The following is a 17,200-nucleotide window of genomic DNA, read 5'->3' as shown; positions in this document are numbered from 1 at the left end:
TCCCTCCTTTGGACACTTTCTAATAGCTTAATATTTTTCTTATATTGTGGTGTCCAAAACTGCCCCCAGAACTCAGGGTGATGCCGTTCCAGTGCTGAGCAGAGTGGGACAATGCCCTCTATTGCCCAGCTGGCAATGTTGGGCCTGATGACCCCCAGGACATGGTTGGCCCTCCTGGCTGCCAGGGAGCTGCTGACTCATATCCAACTTGCCATAAACCAGGACCCCCAAGTCCCTTTCCTCATCTCTGATCTCCAGCCTCTCTGTCCCCAGTCTGTCTGTACATCCAGGGTTGCCCAGTCCCAGGCACTTGCCCTTGTTGAACTTCATATGGTTGGTGATTGCCTACCTCGAATTTGTTGAGGTCTCTTTGCAGAGCCTCTCTACTTAGAGGCAGTTGACAGCTCCTCCCAGTTTTGTATACTCTGCGAACTTACTTACTATTTGTTCAAGTCCTGCATCCACATTGTTCATGGAGATGTTGAAGAAGATTAACCCTAAAAGTGAGGAACCTCACTGGAGACCAGCTGCCAGTCTGATGTCACCCCACCACTGTCACCCTTTGTACCTGACCCATGAGCCAGTTGCTCACCAATCACACAATGTATTTATCCAGCTGTGTCCTGGATATTTTGTCCAGAAGGATCCTGTGAGAATTGGTATCAAAAACTTCATAGAAATATGAAAAAGATTGCATCAGTTGGCTACCATTCAGCAGCTAGGTAGGTTACCTTGTTGTGAAAGGAAATTAGATCTGACAAGCAGGGCTTTCCACTCATGAACTCACACTGGTTGTGAAAAATGACTGCTTGTTAATTTTGTGGTTTTTTAATATCTCATAGAATAATCTCACTAATTTGACCAGGGATTTTACTACAAGCCAAGACTGACACACATGTGGTCACACATGCCTTCATGGAACAAACAAAAAACTGTACATTCAAATAAGGTCAGGAAATATCATTAGCTGACAACTCTGTTGTGGAGATGCAGCATGTCCCCTCACAGAGAAGTCCTTGGGCATGTGGGAGAGAAGCACAAGAGCAGTGCCCATTTTCTGATGACTTTGCCACAGAAAAGACCACAGGAATGACAGAGGTAATTATCACCTGCCCACAGGGGATGCCAATGACTATTAATCTGAGACTTTTGCCTGTGCTGACGTCTTTCTGCCTCGGAAATCCTTGATGCTCTCAACCCAGCACTTACAGAAAGAGATCTTCATATAGGAAAGCACGCGGAATCAGCCAGGAAATGAAAAGACAGCAGTGCAGGAATCCAGGGCACACCCCCCTATTATTAGCTGTGATAGTTTGCATTTGACATGAGCTGGTCAGAAAATTATGACTTCCACAAAGGTGCCTCTGGGCCTGAGGCAGGACAGGACTGCTATAAAAGGCAGCCCGAGTCTCTGCTCTCTCATCCACTTCTCTCACCTCCTTCTCCTCAGGAATCAGGTGAGTGAGATCCTTCTGCTCCTGCTCCTGCTGCTTCAAGAGCAGCTCTTTCCTGGCTGTAGGTCTCAGCTGAGACAGGATTTGGGAGCACAGGGCTGGGAGCTGCTTCTGCTGGGAGAGGACAGGGGAGAGAAGGTCTTGTGCAGACAGTGAGAGGCTGGCACTTGGCTGAGGTGGCTCCTGGGCTTTGATCTGGGCAGTGCAATGTGGGCCAGAAGGTGCCTTGGCTGCAGGGTGTTTGGGTGCAGTGCTGCTTCTCACGTGTCCCCACTTTCTGCTTCTGCCTTCCCTCTGTGCCAGGTGCACCTGTGACCCCGAGCCATGTCCTGCTGCAAGCCCTGCGACCCTTGCTGCCAGCCCTGCGGCCCCTGCCCGCTGGGCAGCAGCTGCAATGAGTGCTGTGTCAGGCAGTGCCAGGATTCCCACGTGGCCATCCAGCCCTCGGCTGTTGTGGTGACCCTGCCCGGCCCCATCCTCAGCTCCTTCCCACAGAACACCGCCGTGGGATCCTCCACCTCCGCTGCTGTTGGCAGCATCCTCAGCTGTGGTGGCGTGCCCATCAACTCTGGGGGCTTTGACATCTCCTGCATCACCAACTGCTTTGGTGGCAACAGATGTCGTCCCTGCTAAAGCTGCCTAAAGTCTTTAGGCAAGAGCTTACAACATCTCAGAACCTGGTTCTGGGCAGGAAATAGTGCTTTAAGCCATGGTATTTAGTATTTGAGCCATTGTCCCCTTCTAGTACTTTTTGTATTTCCTTTTCTTTCTGTGTTTCCTTCAGCCAGCCTAAGAGGACGTGTTGCTCTCCTTCTTTTGGGCAGGCAGGTGGACACCCTGCAGGAGTTCCACTGCATCTTACTGGCTGCTCATGGTGTTCTCTGTGAGCCACCTTTGTTTCTACCTTACATTCATTAAAGTTGTGCATCCAAACCTTGGCCTCTAAGTTGTCCTTCTTTCCATGGCAACTCTTCCAGTCTTTTCAGGGTAGAAGGTGGAGGGGAAGAGCGGGGACTCCCACTCTTTCTGCCATTTCCATTGGAGTTGATGAAGAACATCCCCAATTACTCCACAACCAATGGCAAACAGGGAAATGATGGCTCCAAGGGGTGTCAGGAATGAGGAAACAGCAGTGTCTGGGAACAGCTTACAGCCTCATCTCTTCCTTCTTCTCCCCTGCACTACCCAGTCTACGGCAAATGAGCAGCACATGTGGTCAAAGGCAGATGAGACAGGTACCTCACAGTCAAAAGGAGCAGCAAAATTCAGTATCTGCATAAAGTAAGAAAGTTTTATTAGTATATGACATACTTAGTCTACACTAATTGATAATTATAATTATAATTGTAATTGATATGTTATAGTAGTCCCAGACCTACTACATAAGCACATGGCAGTGGACTTCGGATTAAGTGGCTTAGTGAAAGGGAAGAGAGAAATTAAAGAGGGAGACATTAAATAATGAGGGAAAGACAGACAGAAAGAGGGGGAAAGAGAGGGAAAGACAGGGAAAGAGAGCAGTAAAGAAAGAGAACTAGAGAGAAAAAGAAGTCCTGCTACCAGCATCAATCCAGCAGGTGAGATGTCAGTCCTGGTTTCAGCATCCATCCATCTGTGACAGTCCAGTTCACTGGATATCCAAGATCCTAATGGCAATGGCCAGTTTTGGGGTGGCTTCTCTGCCCCAAAGACAGGTTCCTCACTTTCTGTGCAAAGGAGTTCTTATGCAAAGTCTGTTCTTTCCCTTTCTGGAAATGGGTTGGAGGCTTCAGGGGTCTTTGGTGACCTTGATCCCCCCCTACAGTCCATGTACATTTTGCGACCTCATTTTGCTATCCTGTGTTGTGCTTCTCTTCAGGAACTACACCAAGGCTGTTTTTTCCAGAAAAGTGCTGTCCCACCTCTGTATAGCCCCTTCTCCAGCCACATCCTGTTTTTTCTCACATCATCTTCAGGAAGTCCTGAAGGCACAGCAAAATAACAGCTCAGGCACACAATGCCCCATGGACCTTGTTTAGTTCCCCCTATGCTCTTCCAGCCCAGAGTTCATGGCTCAGACACCATCTGTGTCCACCTCACTGAAAACTGGTGTAGGAGCATTAGAAGATGAGGGGCTCTCGTGCATGTCTCAAACCCACAGCTTGATGGCTGTGGAGCCGCCTGAGGGTTCTTGGTAAGAAGACACTGTGAGAACAAATGGGATGTGGCTGGATAAATGGCCATGTGGAGGTAGGACAGCACATTTCCAGATTTCCAGGACAAATGTCCTTGTTCTGCTTGGATACTCCATCAGCTGAATCAATGCTCAAGCCAGGACTGGTGATCTATCTTCCTTTCTTTCTCTTATTTAATGCCTCTCTCTTGCTTTTCTTTCACTCTACTATATATTGACAATTGTCTTTGTTTAAACTCAGGCGTCTGCCAAGGAAGGCGGGAACCTTCATGAAATGGAGAATATGAAACCCTTCCCTCTGAATTATTATAACTTTGAAATTAAGGGGCTTTGAGATAAAGATATGGGAAAAGGAATAACAGTTCTTTTCTAGTCTGTATAACAACTCAAACAAACAACACCGTGGCAGCAGCACCAAACAGAACGAGACACCAGGGCCAGCCTTATCTCGGCAGCAGGCGCTTTCCCCTTGGCTGCAGTTCCGGGCACAGCCAGCAGGGGCGCTGGTGGCTCCCGGCCGGGCAGGGCGGGTGCGGTGATTCCCCCGCGCCTGCAGGGGGCGCTGTGGTGCGGGCTCGGCCGCGTCTCCCTCAGGTGGTGATGGTGGCTCAGGCGATAGAGGAGAGGGGAGGTGGCTCCCTTTGCAAAACTCTCAGGGAGCAGCCGGTCTCAGTGCCACCATGGGTGGTGAAATGTGCTGTAACAGGAACTGCAGAGTGGTGAGCTGGAACTGCAGAGGTGAGCAGACTCGGGGAGGCAAACAAAGCATAGCAAAAAACCCCAAAGCTGTAGCAGGAGCAGTGGGGGTCCAGGTGGATGTGGGGTGCCAAAATAAAATGTAGCAAAAACTTCCAAAGTAGGGGCAGAAAATGGCAGGGCTGGGCAGCCCCAAAAGTAGAGAAGATGGAGAGTGGGCGTTGTTTTGGGCTTTCCCTGTGCTTAGACATTGATGGGGTGGCAGCAAACCAGGAGAATAGAATCACTCACACGCCTGATATAATTCTCCTGTCTGGCTCCAGGAAGAACTGAAGAGAGTCATACAGTTTATTTCAGGCAATTGATTGCCTATAGTGTGCCTTTAACTGCTGCTGTGCTAAATTCTGCAGAACTGGTAACTCCAATTTAGAGAGCCTCCCACTCGTGTGTAGCAACCCTGGATGTAAAATAAATGTGGGGGTTTTTTTATGATGCCATGCCAGGAACATGGCAAGGCTCAATTTGCACTTGCCTGGAAGGGTAGACAATAGACCTTTATCAGACTCTTACAAGAGTATAAACATTTCCACATGATTGTACAGGCTGTGCTTGCCAAACGTTTACAGACGGTCTCACTTTCTCTGGACATGCAATTATGTCATATTCTAATTGCAGGAGATACCACCACCAGCAGCCCCTCTGAAAAAGTGAGCAAAGCAGCAACAGTAGTGTGGCGAGCAGTTAATGAACTAGAAATTGAGACTACACCTGAGGAATGTCAAGGCCAAACTGGCCCTGATGGACTAAAGGCATTTTTATTTCTCAACTCAAGTGCATTAAAGAGACAGAACAGAGACCCTCTGAGTGGGAAAAGGTACTTCTGTCATTATTCCAAGCTGTTATACACCCTGAGCAACTAAGGGGTAACCTGTCTGGGCCAACTCTGCTGAGACTTGTAGTGTTCTATCTTTCCAGGAACATTACCGGGAATTGTGCCAGCATGTCCCATTGAAGACTGAGTTACTTATCAAAGAACTCCTTATCATTTTGGTAGGAGCAATCATTGCCAGGAGGAACCAAATTTGGGTCACACATCAACAAACTCAACCCACAGGGCTGAAACCTTCACTTCTTTTGTTTATGCTAATCAATATGGTAAGCATCTGCATTCTGCACTACACACACTTCTCTCTTGTGGCTGCAATTTACTGGGGCAACAATTACAAAGGAAGGTGACAGTCAAAAGGTAACATAGGATAATAAAAAGGGAATTCCACTCCTAGCAACTAGATAATAGTAGCAAGTATTAATTTTCCTTTATGATCCCACAAACCATAAACCACACTTCTTGTTTCAAGAGTGCACGGTGCTTCAGTATATACCATGTACCCAATCATTGTGTCAGGATTAAATCTCAATGGAGATGCACTCTAGTCCCTAGAGTACAGAGTATGGTCCTGAGGGAATGGATGAGCTTGTGCAAGAACCCCTTGTGATTTTGTATTTGTAGACAACATTATTGTACATACAAGTACCCTAATATTTGTGCTTGTAACTTTCTCGACATTATGGGATATGATTTTAGTTTTTCAGCTCCTGTTATGTCTTACCGCTGAAGATGAATAGATCACGCGGACACGGGTCGAGGTGTGGTGAAAGAAAGAGAAAGTTTATTTTTCCTCCCACGATTTATAGACTTTTGACCACGGCCAGGGATTGGATGGTCAGGATAACACTTTCTCGCTGCACTGGCCATGAGAGATGCCCATCACAAGACGTGAAACAGAAAGAATGTACACATATCTATGTTTACAGTTACTGTCCCGGGGAAAGTCTTTAGAAAACTATGTTAGCAAGCTCAGAAGCTGAGTATTCAGGGTGACAGTTATGTCTTACCAATTGTTATGATTTAATTATACACTGACTTAAGACCAGCAACCTATTCCTACTGAATGAATCTCACTTGCATGTGAAAAATGCTATTGAAGGAAGCTTGGGAAAACAGACAGAAAATTTTGATTACCATTCATCCTGATGTAGAAAAATCCACTGGGTGATGGAAAAATCAAAGAAAGACAGAGGACATCATTGCTGGGACATTTAAACTGGGTAGTCACCAAGAGCAACTGAAGCTCTTAATAACACATTGCACCCTGTGATTCTCCTTCTGATGTTAATAGTTTTGCCTTTTATTTTCATAATAAGATTGTATATTAAAATGTAGGGGATTGTAAAGATATTAACTTCCAAAACCAGAGACAGCTTATAGAGCTTTTCCCCTTTCTCTCTCTCGCTAGTTGTCCTTTTTCAGTCCAAGTCCATATTGATGTTTGAGCCACCGGTGATAAGATGATAAAATGATAAAATGATAAGATGATAAGATGTCTCAAACACCAATAACCAGCTAGCCATGGAGCCAACCAAGGACTGTTGGTAAGAAGGCACTGTGAGAAAAAACAGGCTGTGGCTGAAGAAGAGGCCATACAGAGGTAGGCAGCCCATTTTTGCAACAAGCGTCCTTGTTCTCTCTCCTGGAGACAAGTACAACACCGTATGGTGCAAACACAGGAATGAGGTCACAAAGTGAGCATGGACTGCCAACCAAAGGTTGACCCAGCAGCAGTGAGCACTGGTTTGGTCAAAGGCCTCATCCAGGTGATGCCTTAAGTTTTAGCTTTCATATTTTTCAGATTATGTGCTGCCCAGGTGTGTAGTTCTGAGCTTCATATTAAGTGTTATTAAGCTCTCTTCACAGAATAGAATTGTAGATAAAACAATCCTTTTTCAGCTTGAGACCAAGGACAGCTGTTACAAGTTTCAGGCCCAAAAACATAAACAACAGTGGACTGCAGAGGGAAAACAAGAAGGATGGGACTTCATAATCTGAAGCCGTAATTGGACAATTAATCCCAATATGCAAATGGACAAAAACTTATGACACTGTGAGACCTCGTGACCGGTCATCAATTTTGTGACTATTTTGGATTCCTCTTCAGTATAGCCCTGGCCAGACTCTTGTACTGCCCAGCGTGTATCCATTAAGGCCTTTTAATGAATACCTACTTTATTCTTTAACTCTGTCTAGCCTCTGTTCAAGGTCAGCCTCTCAAGGCATCACAGGAAGAACCTGATGGACAGATTACATACATTCATACATGTGAGAATTGTCACAAATTTATAATAAAGCCAGAAGACATATTCAGATGGAAGTCATTTACCACTGCGAGTGGTAAATGAGTATGTAAATGAGTATCAGCCAAGTATGGCTGATTGTCAATTACCTCAGCTCTGCATGTCTGGATACCAGCTGGGTCCTACCTGTGCTGAGGGAGTGTATCTCATCTACCCGTGCTCGTGTGCAGGCCATGGACTGTAGACCAGGCAATGGAGGGGAGGAGAAGGAAAAGGTGAGCTTGCAGGCTGTACCCAGACATTGTCGTTTCCCTTCACAGCTGTTGCCAAACTTTGGAGCCATGGTTCTCCTGATGACCTTGTCTATTGAGTATCCAGGGATGACTTTGTCAGCTTTAAGGGAATTAAAGCCTGTTCTTTCTCCACCATTTTCCCTAAGCAATATGAAAGGTTTGCCAGAAAATGAAGGATGACTCAGAGGCCAAGGCTTGGATGCAAAAGTATTTTATTGAGTCGAAAGAAGAGGACATGGCTCACAGAAAGAACCAGAAGCAGCCCCTAAGATGCAGAGAAGCTCCTCCAGGGTGACCATCCGTCTACCTTAAAGAGGAAGGGAGGACAACAGGCTCCCCTGGGCTGGCCTGGGGACAAATGGGCAGCACAGAAAGAAGATGGAATAGTAGGAGAAAGAAACATCATCCTAAAGCTGTAAACAGAATGTCCAAAAGCTCTGTTTCCTGACCAGAATCATGTTCTGCCCAGAACCACGTTGTGAGGTCGTGGAGGTTCTTGCCTGAGGACGTTGCCAGCAGATTTAGCAGGGACGACATCTGCTGCCACCAAAGCAGTTGGTGATGCTGGAGATGTCAAAGCCCCCGGAGCTGATGGGCACTCCCTGAGAGCTGAGGATGCTGCCAACGGCAGCGGAGGTGGAGGATCCCACGGCGGTGTTCTGTGGGAAGGAGCTGAGGATGGGGCCGGGCAGGGTCACCAGCACAGCAGGCGGCTCAATGACGACATGGGAGCTCTGGCACTGCCTGACACAGCACTCATTGCAGCTGCTGCCCAGCGGGCAGGGGCCGCAGGGCTGGCAGCAAGGGTCGCAGGGCCGGCAGCAGGACATGGCTCGGGGTCACAGGTGCACCTGGCACAGAGGACAGGCAGGAGAAGAAAGTGGGGACACATGAGAAGCAGCACTGCACCCAAACACCCTGCAGCCAAGGCATCTCCTGGCCCACATTGAACTGCCCAGCTCAAAGCCCAGGAGCCACCTCAGCCAAGTGCCAGCCTCTCACTGTCTGCACAAGACCTTCTCCCCCCTGTCCTCTCCCAGCAGAAGCAGCTCCCAGCCCTGTGCTATGAGAGCCCCTCCTAGTTGAGACCTACAGCCAGGAAAGAGCTGCTCTTGAAGCAGCAGGAGGAGAAGAGGTTTCCCACTCACCTGAGGATTCCTGAGGAGAAGGAGGTGAGAGAAGTGGATGAGAGAGCAGAGACTTGGGCTGCCTTTTATAGCAGTCCTGCCCTGCCTCAGGCCCAGAGGCACCTTTGTGGAAGGCATAATTTTCTGACCAGATCCCAGCTAATGGTAGGGGCTTTGTCCTGGTTTCCTGCACTGCTGCCTTGTCATTTCCTGGCCTCTGCCACATGCTTTCCTATATGAAGGGTCATTTCTCAAAGTGCCAGGATGACAGCATCAAGGATTTCAGGGCAGAAAGACATCGGTGGACAAAGAAGGTTTAGATCAAGGGCTGTTGGTATCCTATGCAAGCAGGTGATTTGTACCTGTCTCATTCCTCTGGACTCCTTTGGTGGCCAGAAATCAGCCCTGCTCTCATGCTTCCTGTACACATGCCCAAGGTCTGCGTGTGACATGACACATTTTTTCTTTTGCTTCCTTCATCACTCTGTCATCGATACTCAGTGTCATACTCAGGTGGGCTTCTGCTGGGTGTATTTGACTCTAGTGCTGTCCTAAAAGTACTCAGAAAAATTGTGCAGTCTCATTGGCCTCATCTCATGTCATCTCATGTCATCTCTGTGCACTCTCTGTAGGTCCTCTGTCTTTCGGTGGTGCACTTGAGTCTGTTCTGCCAGTGTGAGGGTTCCATGCAGAGCACACATGTCAGTGTGGGCTTGTGAGGTCTTCATCCTGAAAGCATGTGCAGATCATGGTGGGGGACTCCCCCTTGTTGTGTCCTCGAGTCCCACAGTGTTGCCAGAAGGAGACCATTTACAGCTGAACAGTGCTGTCTTCAGCCTTGCAGAGAAGTGTCCAGAGAAATGAAATGCAGCCTCTGCCTCCTGCACCCTCCATTTTTTGCTTTATGTTTAGGTAGAACGCCAAGAATGTCTGTCCACTCCTTCAGGATATAAATCCCTAATAGATCCCTTCTGGTATAATGTTGCTGGTGATGGGGAAGGGACACAGGGTCCCCGTGTCCAGGCCAGTGCCTGATGCACTTCTACAGCTCAGCAGCCCAGTGCTGAGTGAGGCAGTGCTGAGACCTCCCAGCAAATGGGTCTTGGACCTGACCCACGTTCAGGTGTTGCTCTGCTGAGGTATGTAGGACAGCTGGACCAAGCCATCATAAGGGTTGCATAGCTGAGTGCTTCTCCCTTCCCTCTGATGGCCTTGCTGGAATCTGCCAGGCAGTTCTGCTGGGAGGCTTCAGCCAGAACCAACTCCTCTTCCTATTGGGGCAGCTTTCAAGATGAGGTCCTCGTGCTTGTAATCTGAGTTAGATCTCTGGCTGTGACTGTATCTGACCAGGACCCCATTGCTCTGAATCTGGACTTTGATACGCACGTAACTTCCCAACTTGACCTGGGATCTGTCTCATCTCTGTGAGCACACATGGTGATTGCTAGAATTTGCTGAACCCTGGTTGTTGTCGTGGGACCTCATGCACACATCATCTGATGATGTTAACATTAAGGAAATCACCATAATAACCTCCATGTGTTTAATTTTCTGAGATACCTACCAAGAACATTGGATGTCTCTATTTTTAGAGTATTTCTTTTTAAATCTTTAAGCACGACTAGTAATACCATTTTTCTTGAGAAAATTCAAAGTTGTCTTCTGCTTCCTATCTGTTTCAGCAGGAACGTCCTCATTCTCCCACTCTTTTTCCCCTCTGAGGACAATGGGCGGTGATGTCAGTTAGTCCTTGTACTTGTCTACCTGGAAACCAGTGTCAGGTTTACAGCTTTTCTTTTCCCAGCCTTCCATCCCTCACTGCCCCTCTCTCCCAGACCAACCACTCTTCATGTTTTCCAGAAAGGACAGTGCAGAAAATCTCACCTGTCTTTGTAGTCCCAAATTTCTGAGGTTCAAGCACCAAAGGCTGTTCCCCATGACCTCCAGGCTACAGGAGAGGTGGGAGCTCAGAGGAGCGGCATGCTATAGTGATCCCTTTCCTGCTGTGCTAAATTCTGCAGAGCTGGTAACTCCAATTTAGAGAGCCTCCCACTTGTGTGTAGCAACCCTGGATGTAAAATAAATGTGGGGTTTTTTTATGATGCCATGCCAGGAACATGGCAAGGCTCAATTTGCACTTGCCTGGAAGGGTAGACAATAGACCTTTATCAGACTCTTACAAGAGTATAAACATTTCCACATGATTGTACAGGCTGTGCTTGCCAAACGTTTACAGACGGTCTCACTTTCTCTGGACATGCAATTATGTCATATTCTAATTGCAGGAGATACCACCACCAGCAGCCCCTCTGAAAAAGTGAGCAAAGCAGCAACAGTAGTGTGGCGAGCAGTTAATGAACTAGAAATTGAGACTACACCTGAGGAATGTCAAGGCCAAACTGGCCCTGATGGACTAAAGGCATTTTTATTTCTCAACTCAAGTGCATTAAAGAGACAGAACAGAGACCCTCTGAGTGGGAAAAGGTACTTCTGTCATTATTCCAAGCTGTTATACACCCTGAGCAACTAAGGGGTAACCTGTCTGGGCCAACTCTGCTGAGACTTGTAGTGTTCTATCTTTCCAGGAACATTACCGGGAATTGTGCCAGCATGTCCCATTGAAGACTGAGTTACTTATCAAAGAACTCCTTATCATTTTGGTAGGAGCAATCATTGCCAGGAGGAACCAAATTTGGGTCACACATCAACAAACTCAACCCACAGGGCTGAAACCTTCACTTCTTTTGTTTATGCTAATCAATATGGTAAGCATCTGCATTCTGCACTACACACACTTCTCTCTTGTGGCTGCAATTTACTGGGGCAACAATTACAAAGGAAGGTGACAGTCAAAAGGTAACATAGGATAATAAAAAGGGAATTCCACTCCTAGCAACTAGATAATAGTAGCAAGTATTAATTTTCCTTTATGATCCCACAAACCATAAACCACACTTCTTGTTTCAACAGTGCACGGTGCTTCAGTATATACCATGTACCCAATCATTGTGTCAGGATTAAATCTCAATGGAGATGCACTCTAGTCCCTAGAGTACAGAGTATGGTCCTGAGGGAATGGATGAGCTTGTGCAAGAACCCCTTGTGATTTTGTATTTGTAGACAACATTATTGTACATACAAGTACCCTAATATTTGTGCTTGTAACTTTCTTGACATTATGGGATATGATTTTAGTTATTTCAGCTCCTGTTATGTGTTACCGCTGAAGATGAATAGATCACGCGGACACGGGTCGAGGTGTGGTGAAAGAAAGAGAAAGTTTATTTTTCCTCCCACGATTTATAGACTTTTGACCACGGCCAGGGATTGGATGGTCAGGATAACACTTTCTCGCTGCACTGGCCATGAGAGATGCCCATCACAAGACGTGTAACAGAAAGAATGTACACATATCTATGTTTACAGTTACTGTCCCGGGGAAAGTCTTTAGAAAACTATGTTAGCGAGCTCAGAAGCTGAGTATTCAGGGTGACAGTTATGTCTTACCAATTGTTATGATTTAATTATACACTGACTTAAGACCAGCAACCTATTCCTACTGAATGAATCTCACTTGCATGTGAAAAATGCTATTGAAGGAAGCTTGGGAAAACAGACAGAAAATTTTGATTACCATTCATCCTGATGTAGAAAAATCCACTGGGTGATGGAAAAATCAAAGAAAGACAGAGGACATCATTGCTGGGACATTTAAACTGGGTAGTCACCAAGAGCAACTGAAGCTCTTAATAACACATTGCACCCTGTGATTCTCCTTCTGATGTTAATAGTTTTGCCTTTTATTTTCATAATAAGATTGTATATTAAAATGTAGGGGATTGTAAAGATATTAACTTCCAAAACCAGAGACAGCTTATAGAGCTTTTCCCCTTTCTCTCTCTCGCTAGTTGTCCTTTTTCAGTCCAAGTCCATATTGATGTTTGAGCCACCGGTGATAAGATGATAAAATGATAAGATGATAAGATGTCTCAAACACCAATAACCAGCTAGCCATGGAGCCAACCAAGGACTGTTGGTAAGAAGGCACTGTGAGAAAAAACAGGCTGTGGCTGAAGAAGAGGCCATACAGAGGTAGGCAGCCCATTTTTGCAACAAGCGTCCTTGTTCTCTCTCCTGGAGACAAGTACAACACCGTATGGTGCAAACACAGGAATGAGGTCACAAAGTGAGCATGGACTGCCAACCAAAGGTTGACCCAGCAGCAGTGAGCACTGGTTTGGTCAAAGGCCTCATCCAGGTGATGCCTTAAGTTTTAGCTTTCATATTTTTCAGATTATGTGCTGCCCAGGTGTGTAGTTCTGAGCTTCATATTAAGTGTTATTAAGCTCTCTTCACAGAATAGAATTGTAGATAAAACAATCCTTTTTCAGCTTGAGACCAAGGACAGCTGTTACAAGTTTCAGGCCCAAAAACATAAACAACAGTGGACTGCAGAGGGAAAACAAGAAGGATGGGACTTCATAATCTGAAGCCGTAATTGGACAATTAATCCCAATATGCAAATGGACAAAAACTTATGACACTGTGAGACCTCGTGACCGGTCATCAATTTTGTGACTATTTTGGATTCCTCTTCAGTATAGCCCTGGCCAGACTCTTGTACTGCCCAGCATGTATCCATTAAGGCCTTTTAATGAATACCTACTTTATTCTTTAACTCTGTCTAGCCTCTGTTCAAGGTCAGCCTCTCAAGGCATCACAGGAAGAACCTGATGGACAGATTACATACATTCATACATGTGAGAATTGTCACAAATTTATAATAAAGCCAGAAGACATATTCAGATGGAAGTCATTTACCACTGCGAGTGGTAAATGAGTATGTAAATGAGTATCAGCCAAGTATGGCTGATTGTCAATTACCTCAGCTCTGCATGTCTGGATACCAGCTGGGTCCTACCTGTGCTGAGGGAGTGTATCTCATCTACGCGTGCTCGTGTGCAGGCCATGGACTGTAGACCAGGCAATGGAGGGGAGGAGAAGGAAAAGGTGAGCTTGCAGGCTGTACCCAGACATTGTCGTTTCCCTTCACAGCTGTTGCCAAACTTTGGAGCCATGGTTCTCCTGATGACCTTGTCTATTGAGTATCCAGGGATGACTTTGTCAGCTTTAAGGGAATTAAAGCCTGTTCTTTCTCCACCATTTTCCCTAAGCAATATGAAAGGTTTGCCAGAAAATGAAGGATGACTCAGAGGCCAAGGCTTGGATGCAAAAGTATTTTATTGAGTCGAAAGAAGAGGACATGGCTCACAGAAAGAACCAGAAGCAGCCCCTAAGATGCAGAGAAGCTCCTCCAGGGTGACCATCCGTCTACCTTAAAGAGGAAGGGAGGACAACAGGCTCCCCTGGGCTGGCCTGGGGACAAATGGGCAGCACAGAAAGAAGATGGAATAGTAGGAGAAAGAAACATCATCCTAAAGCTGTAAACAGAATGTCCAAAAGCTCTGTTTCCTGACCAGAATCATGTTCTGCCCAGAACCACGTTGTGAGGTCGTGGAGGTTCTTGCCTGAGGACGTTGCCAGCAGATTTAGCAGGGACGACATCTGCTGCCACCAAAGCAGTTGGTGATGCTGGAGATGTCAAAGCCCCCGGAGCTGATGGGCACTCCCTGAGAGCTGAGGATGCTGCCAACGGCAGCGGAGGTGGAGGATCCCACGGCGGTGTTCTGTGGGAAGGAGCTGAGGACGGGGCCGGGCAGGGTCACCAGCACAGCAGGCGGCTCAATGACGACATGGGAGCTCTGGCACTGCCTGACACAGCACTCATTGCAGCTGCTGCCCAGCGGGCAGGGGCCGCAGGGCTGGCAGCAAGGGTCGCAGGGCCGGCAGCAGGACATGGCTCGGGGTCACAGGTGCACCTGGCACAGAGGACAGGCAGGAGAAGAAAGTGGGGACACGTGAGAAGCAGCACTGCACCCAAACACCCTGCAGCCAAGGCATCTCCTGGCCCACATTGAACTGCCCAGCTCAAAGCCCAGGAGCCACCTCAGCCAAGTGCCAGCCTCTCACTGTCTGCACAAGACCTTCTCTCCCCTGTCCTCTCCCAGCAGAAGCAGCTCCCAGCCCTGTGCTATGAGAGCCCCTCCTAGTTGAGACCTACAGCCAGGAAAGAGCTGCTCTTGAAGCAGCAGGAGGAGAAGAGGTTTCCCACTCACCTGAGGATTCCTGAGGAGAAGGAGGTGAGAGAAGTGGATGAGAGAGCAGAGACTTGGGCTGCCTTTTATAGCAGTCCTGCCCTGCCTCAGGCCCAGAGGCACCTTTGTGGAAGGCATAATTTTCTGACCAGATCCCAGCTAATGGTAGGGGCTTTGTCCTGGTTTCCTGCACTGCTGCCTTGTCATTTCCTGGCCTCTGCCACATGCTTTCCTATATGAAGGGTCATTTCTCAAAGTGCCAGGATGACAGCATCAAGGATTTCAGGGCAGAAAGACATCGGTGGACAAAGAAGGTTTAGATCAAGGGCTGTTGGTATCCTATGCAAGCAGGTGATTTGTACCTGTCTCATTCCTCTGGACTCCTTTGGTGGCCAGAAATCAGCCCTGCTCTCATGCTTCCTGTACACATGCCCAAGGTCTGCGTGTGACATGACACATTTTTTCTTTTGCTTCCTTCATCACTCTGTCATCGATACTCAGTGTCATACTCAGGTGGGCTTCTGCTGGGTGTATTTGACTCTAGTGCTGTCCTAAAAGCACTCAGAAAAATTGTGCAGTCTCATTGGCCTCATCTCATGTCATCTCATGTCATCTCTGTGCACTCTCTGTAGGTCCTCTGTCTTTCGGTGGTGCACTTGAGTCTGTTCTGCCAGTGTGAGGGTTCCATGCAGAGCACACATGTCAGTGTGGGCTTGTGAGGTCTTCATCCTGAAAGCATGTGCAGATCATGGTGGGGGACTCCCCCTTGTTGTGTCCTTGAGTCCCACAGTGTTGCCAGAAGGAGACAATTTACAACTGAACAGTGCTGTCTTCAGCCTTGCAGAGAAGTGTCCAGAGAAATGAAATGCAGCCTCTGCCTCCTGCACCTTCCATTTTTTGCTTCATGTTTAGGTAGAACGCCAAGAATGTCTGTCCACTCCTTCAGGATATAAATCCCCAATACATCCCTTCTGGTATAATGTTGCTGGTGATGGGGAAGGGACACAGGGTCCCCGTGTCCAGGCCAGTGCCTGATGCACTTCTACAGCTCAGCAGCCCAGTGCTGAGTGAGGCAGTGCTGAGACCTCCCAGCAAATGGGTCTTGGACCTGACCCACGTTCAGGTGTTGCTCTGCTGAGGTATGTAGGACAGCTGGACCAAGCCATCATAAGGGTTGCATAGCTGAGTGCTTCTCCCTTCCCTCTGATGGCCTTGCTGGAATCTGCCAGGCAGTTCTGCTGGGAGGCTTCAGCCAGAACCAACTCCTCTTCCTATTGGGGCAGCTTTCAAGATGAGGTCCTCGTGCTTGTAATCTGAGTTAGATCTCTGGCTGTGACTGTATCTGACCAGGACCCCATTGCTCTGAATCTGGACTTTGATACGCACGTAACTTCCCAACTTGACCTGGGATCTGTCTCATCTCTGTGAGCACACATGGTGATTGCTAGAATTTGCTGAACCCTGGTTGTTGTCGTGGGACCTCATGCACACATCATCTGATGATGTTAACATTAAGGAAATCACCATAATAACCTCCATGTGTTTAATTTTCTGAGATACCTACCAAGAACATTGGATGTCTCTATTTTTAGAGTATTTCTTTTAAATCTTTAAGCACGACTAGTAATACCATTTTTCTTGAGAAAATTCAAAGTTGTCTTCTGCTTCCTATCTGTTTCAGCAGGAACGTCCTCATTCTCCCACTCTTTTTCCCCTCTGAGGACAATGGGCGGTGATGTCAGTTAGTCCTTGTACTTGTCTACCTGGAAACCAGTGTCAGGTTTACAGCTTTTCTTTTCCCAGCCTTCCATCCCTCACTGCCCCTCTCTCCCAGACCAACCACTCTTCATGTTTTCCAGAAAGGACAGTGCAGAAAATCTCACCTGTCTTTGTAGTCCCAAATTTCTGAGGTTCAAGCACCAAAGGCTGTTCCCCATGACCTCCAGGCTACAGGAGAGGTGGGAGCTCAGAGGAGCGGCATGCTATAGTGATCCCTTTCCTGCTGTGCTAAATTCTGCAGAGCTGGTAACTCCAATTTAGAGAGCCTCCCACTCGTGTGTAGCAACCCTGGATGTAAAATAAATGTGGGGGTTTTTTTATGATGCCATGCCAGGAACATGGCAAGGCTCAATTTGCACTTGCCTGGAAGGGTAGACAATAGACCTTTATC

At 47.3% G+C, this 17,200-nt stretch overlaps 3 pseudogenes across 3 annotated transcripts; 1 reads left to right on the top strand and 2 right to left on the bottom strand.

Annotated features, from left to right (window-relative positions):
* Window positions 1-1,429: 1,429 nt before the first annotated feature.
* On the top strand, window positions 1,430-2,373 carry LOC102112403 (feather keratin Cos1-2 pseudogene; annotated as a pseudogene). Its single transcript, XR_015774670.1, has 2 exons — window positions 1,430-1,457; window positions 1,758-2,373. The product of XR_015774670.1 is annotated as a feather keratin Cos1-2 pseudogene (transcript).
* A 5,570-nt stretch (window positions 2,374-7,943) lies between these two features.
* Window positions 7,944-8,959, bottom strand: LOC148182473 (feather keratin Cos1-2 pseudogene; annotated as a pseudogene). The gene is made up of 2 exons (XR_015774684.1): window positions 8,897-8,959; window positions 7,944-8,599 (listed from the first exon to the last, which is right to left on the bottom strand). The product of XR_015774684.1 is annotated as a feather keratin Cos1-2 pseudogene (transcript).
* Window positions 8,960-14,098: 5,139 nt separating this feature from the next.
* On the bottom strand, window positions 14,099-15,114 carry LOC148182472 (feather keratin Cos1-2 pseudogene; annotated as a pseudogene). Its single transcript, XR_015774685.1, has 2 exons — window positions 15,052-15,114; window positions 14,099-14,754 (listed from the first exon to the last, which is right to left on the bottom strand). The product of XR_015774685.1 is annotated as a feather keratin Cos1-2 pseudogene (transcript).
* Window positions 15,115-17,200: the final 2,086 nt, after the last annotated feature.

This window comes from Pseudopodoces humilis, chromosome 29, assembly GCF_049639895.1.
Source record: "Pseudopodoces humilis isolate 2021_Gansu_Grassland_sample_001 chromosome 29, ASM4963989v1, whole genome shotgun sequence".
Classification (NCBI taxonomy): Eukaryota; Metazoa; Chordata; class Aves; order Passeriformes; family Paridae; genus Pseudopodoces; species Pseudopodoces humilis.
The sequence above is the reverse complement of the archived record's forward strand: the minus strand, read 5'-3'. Positions and strand labels throughout refer to the sequence as shown.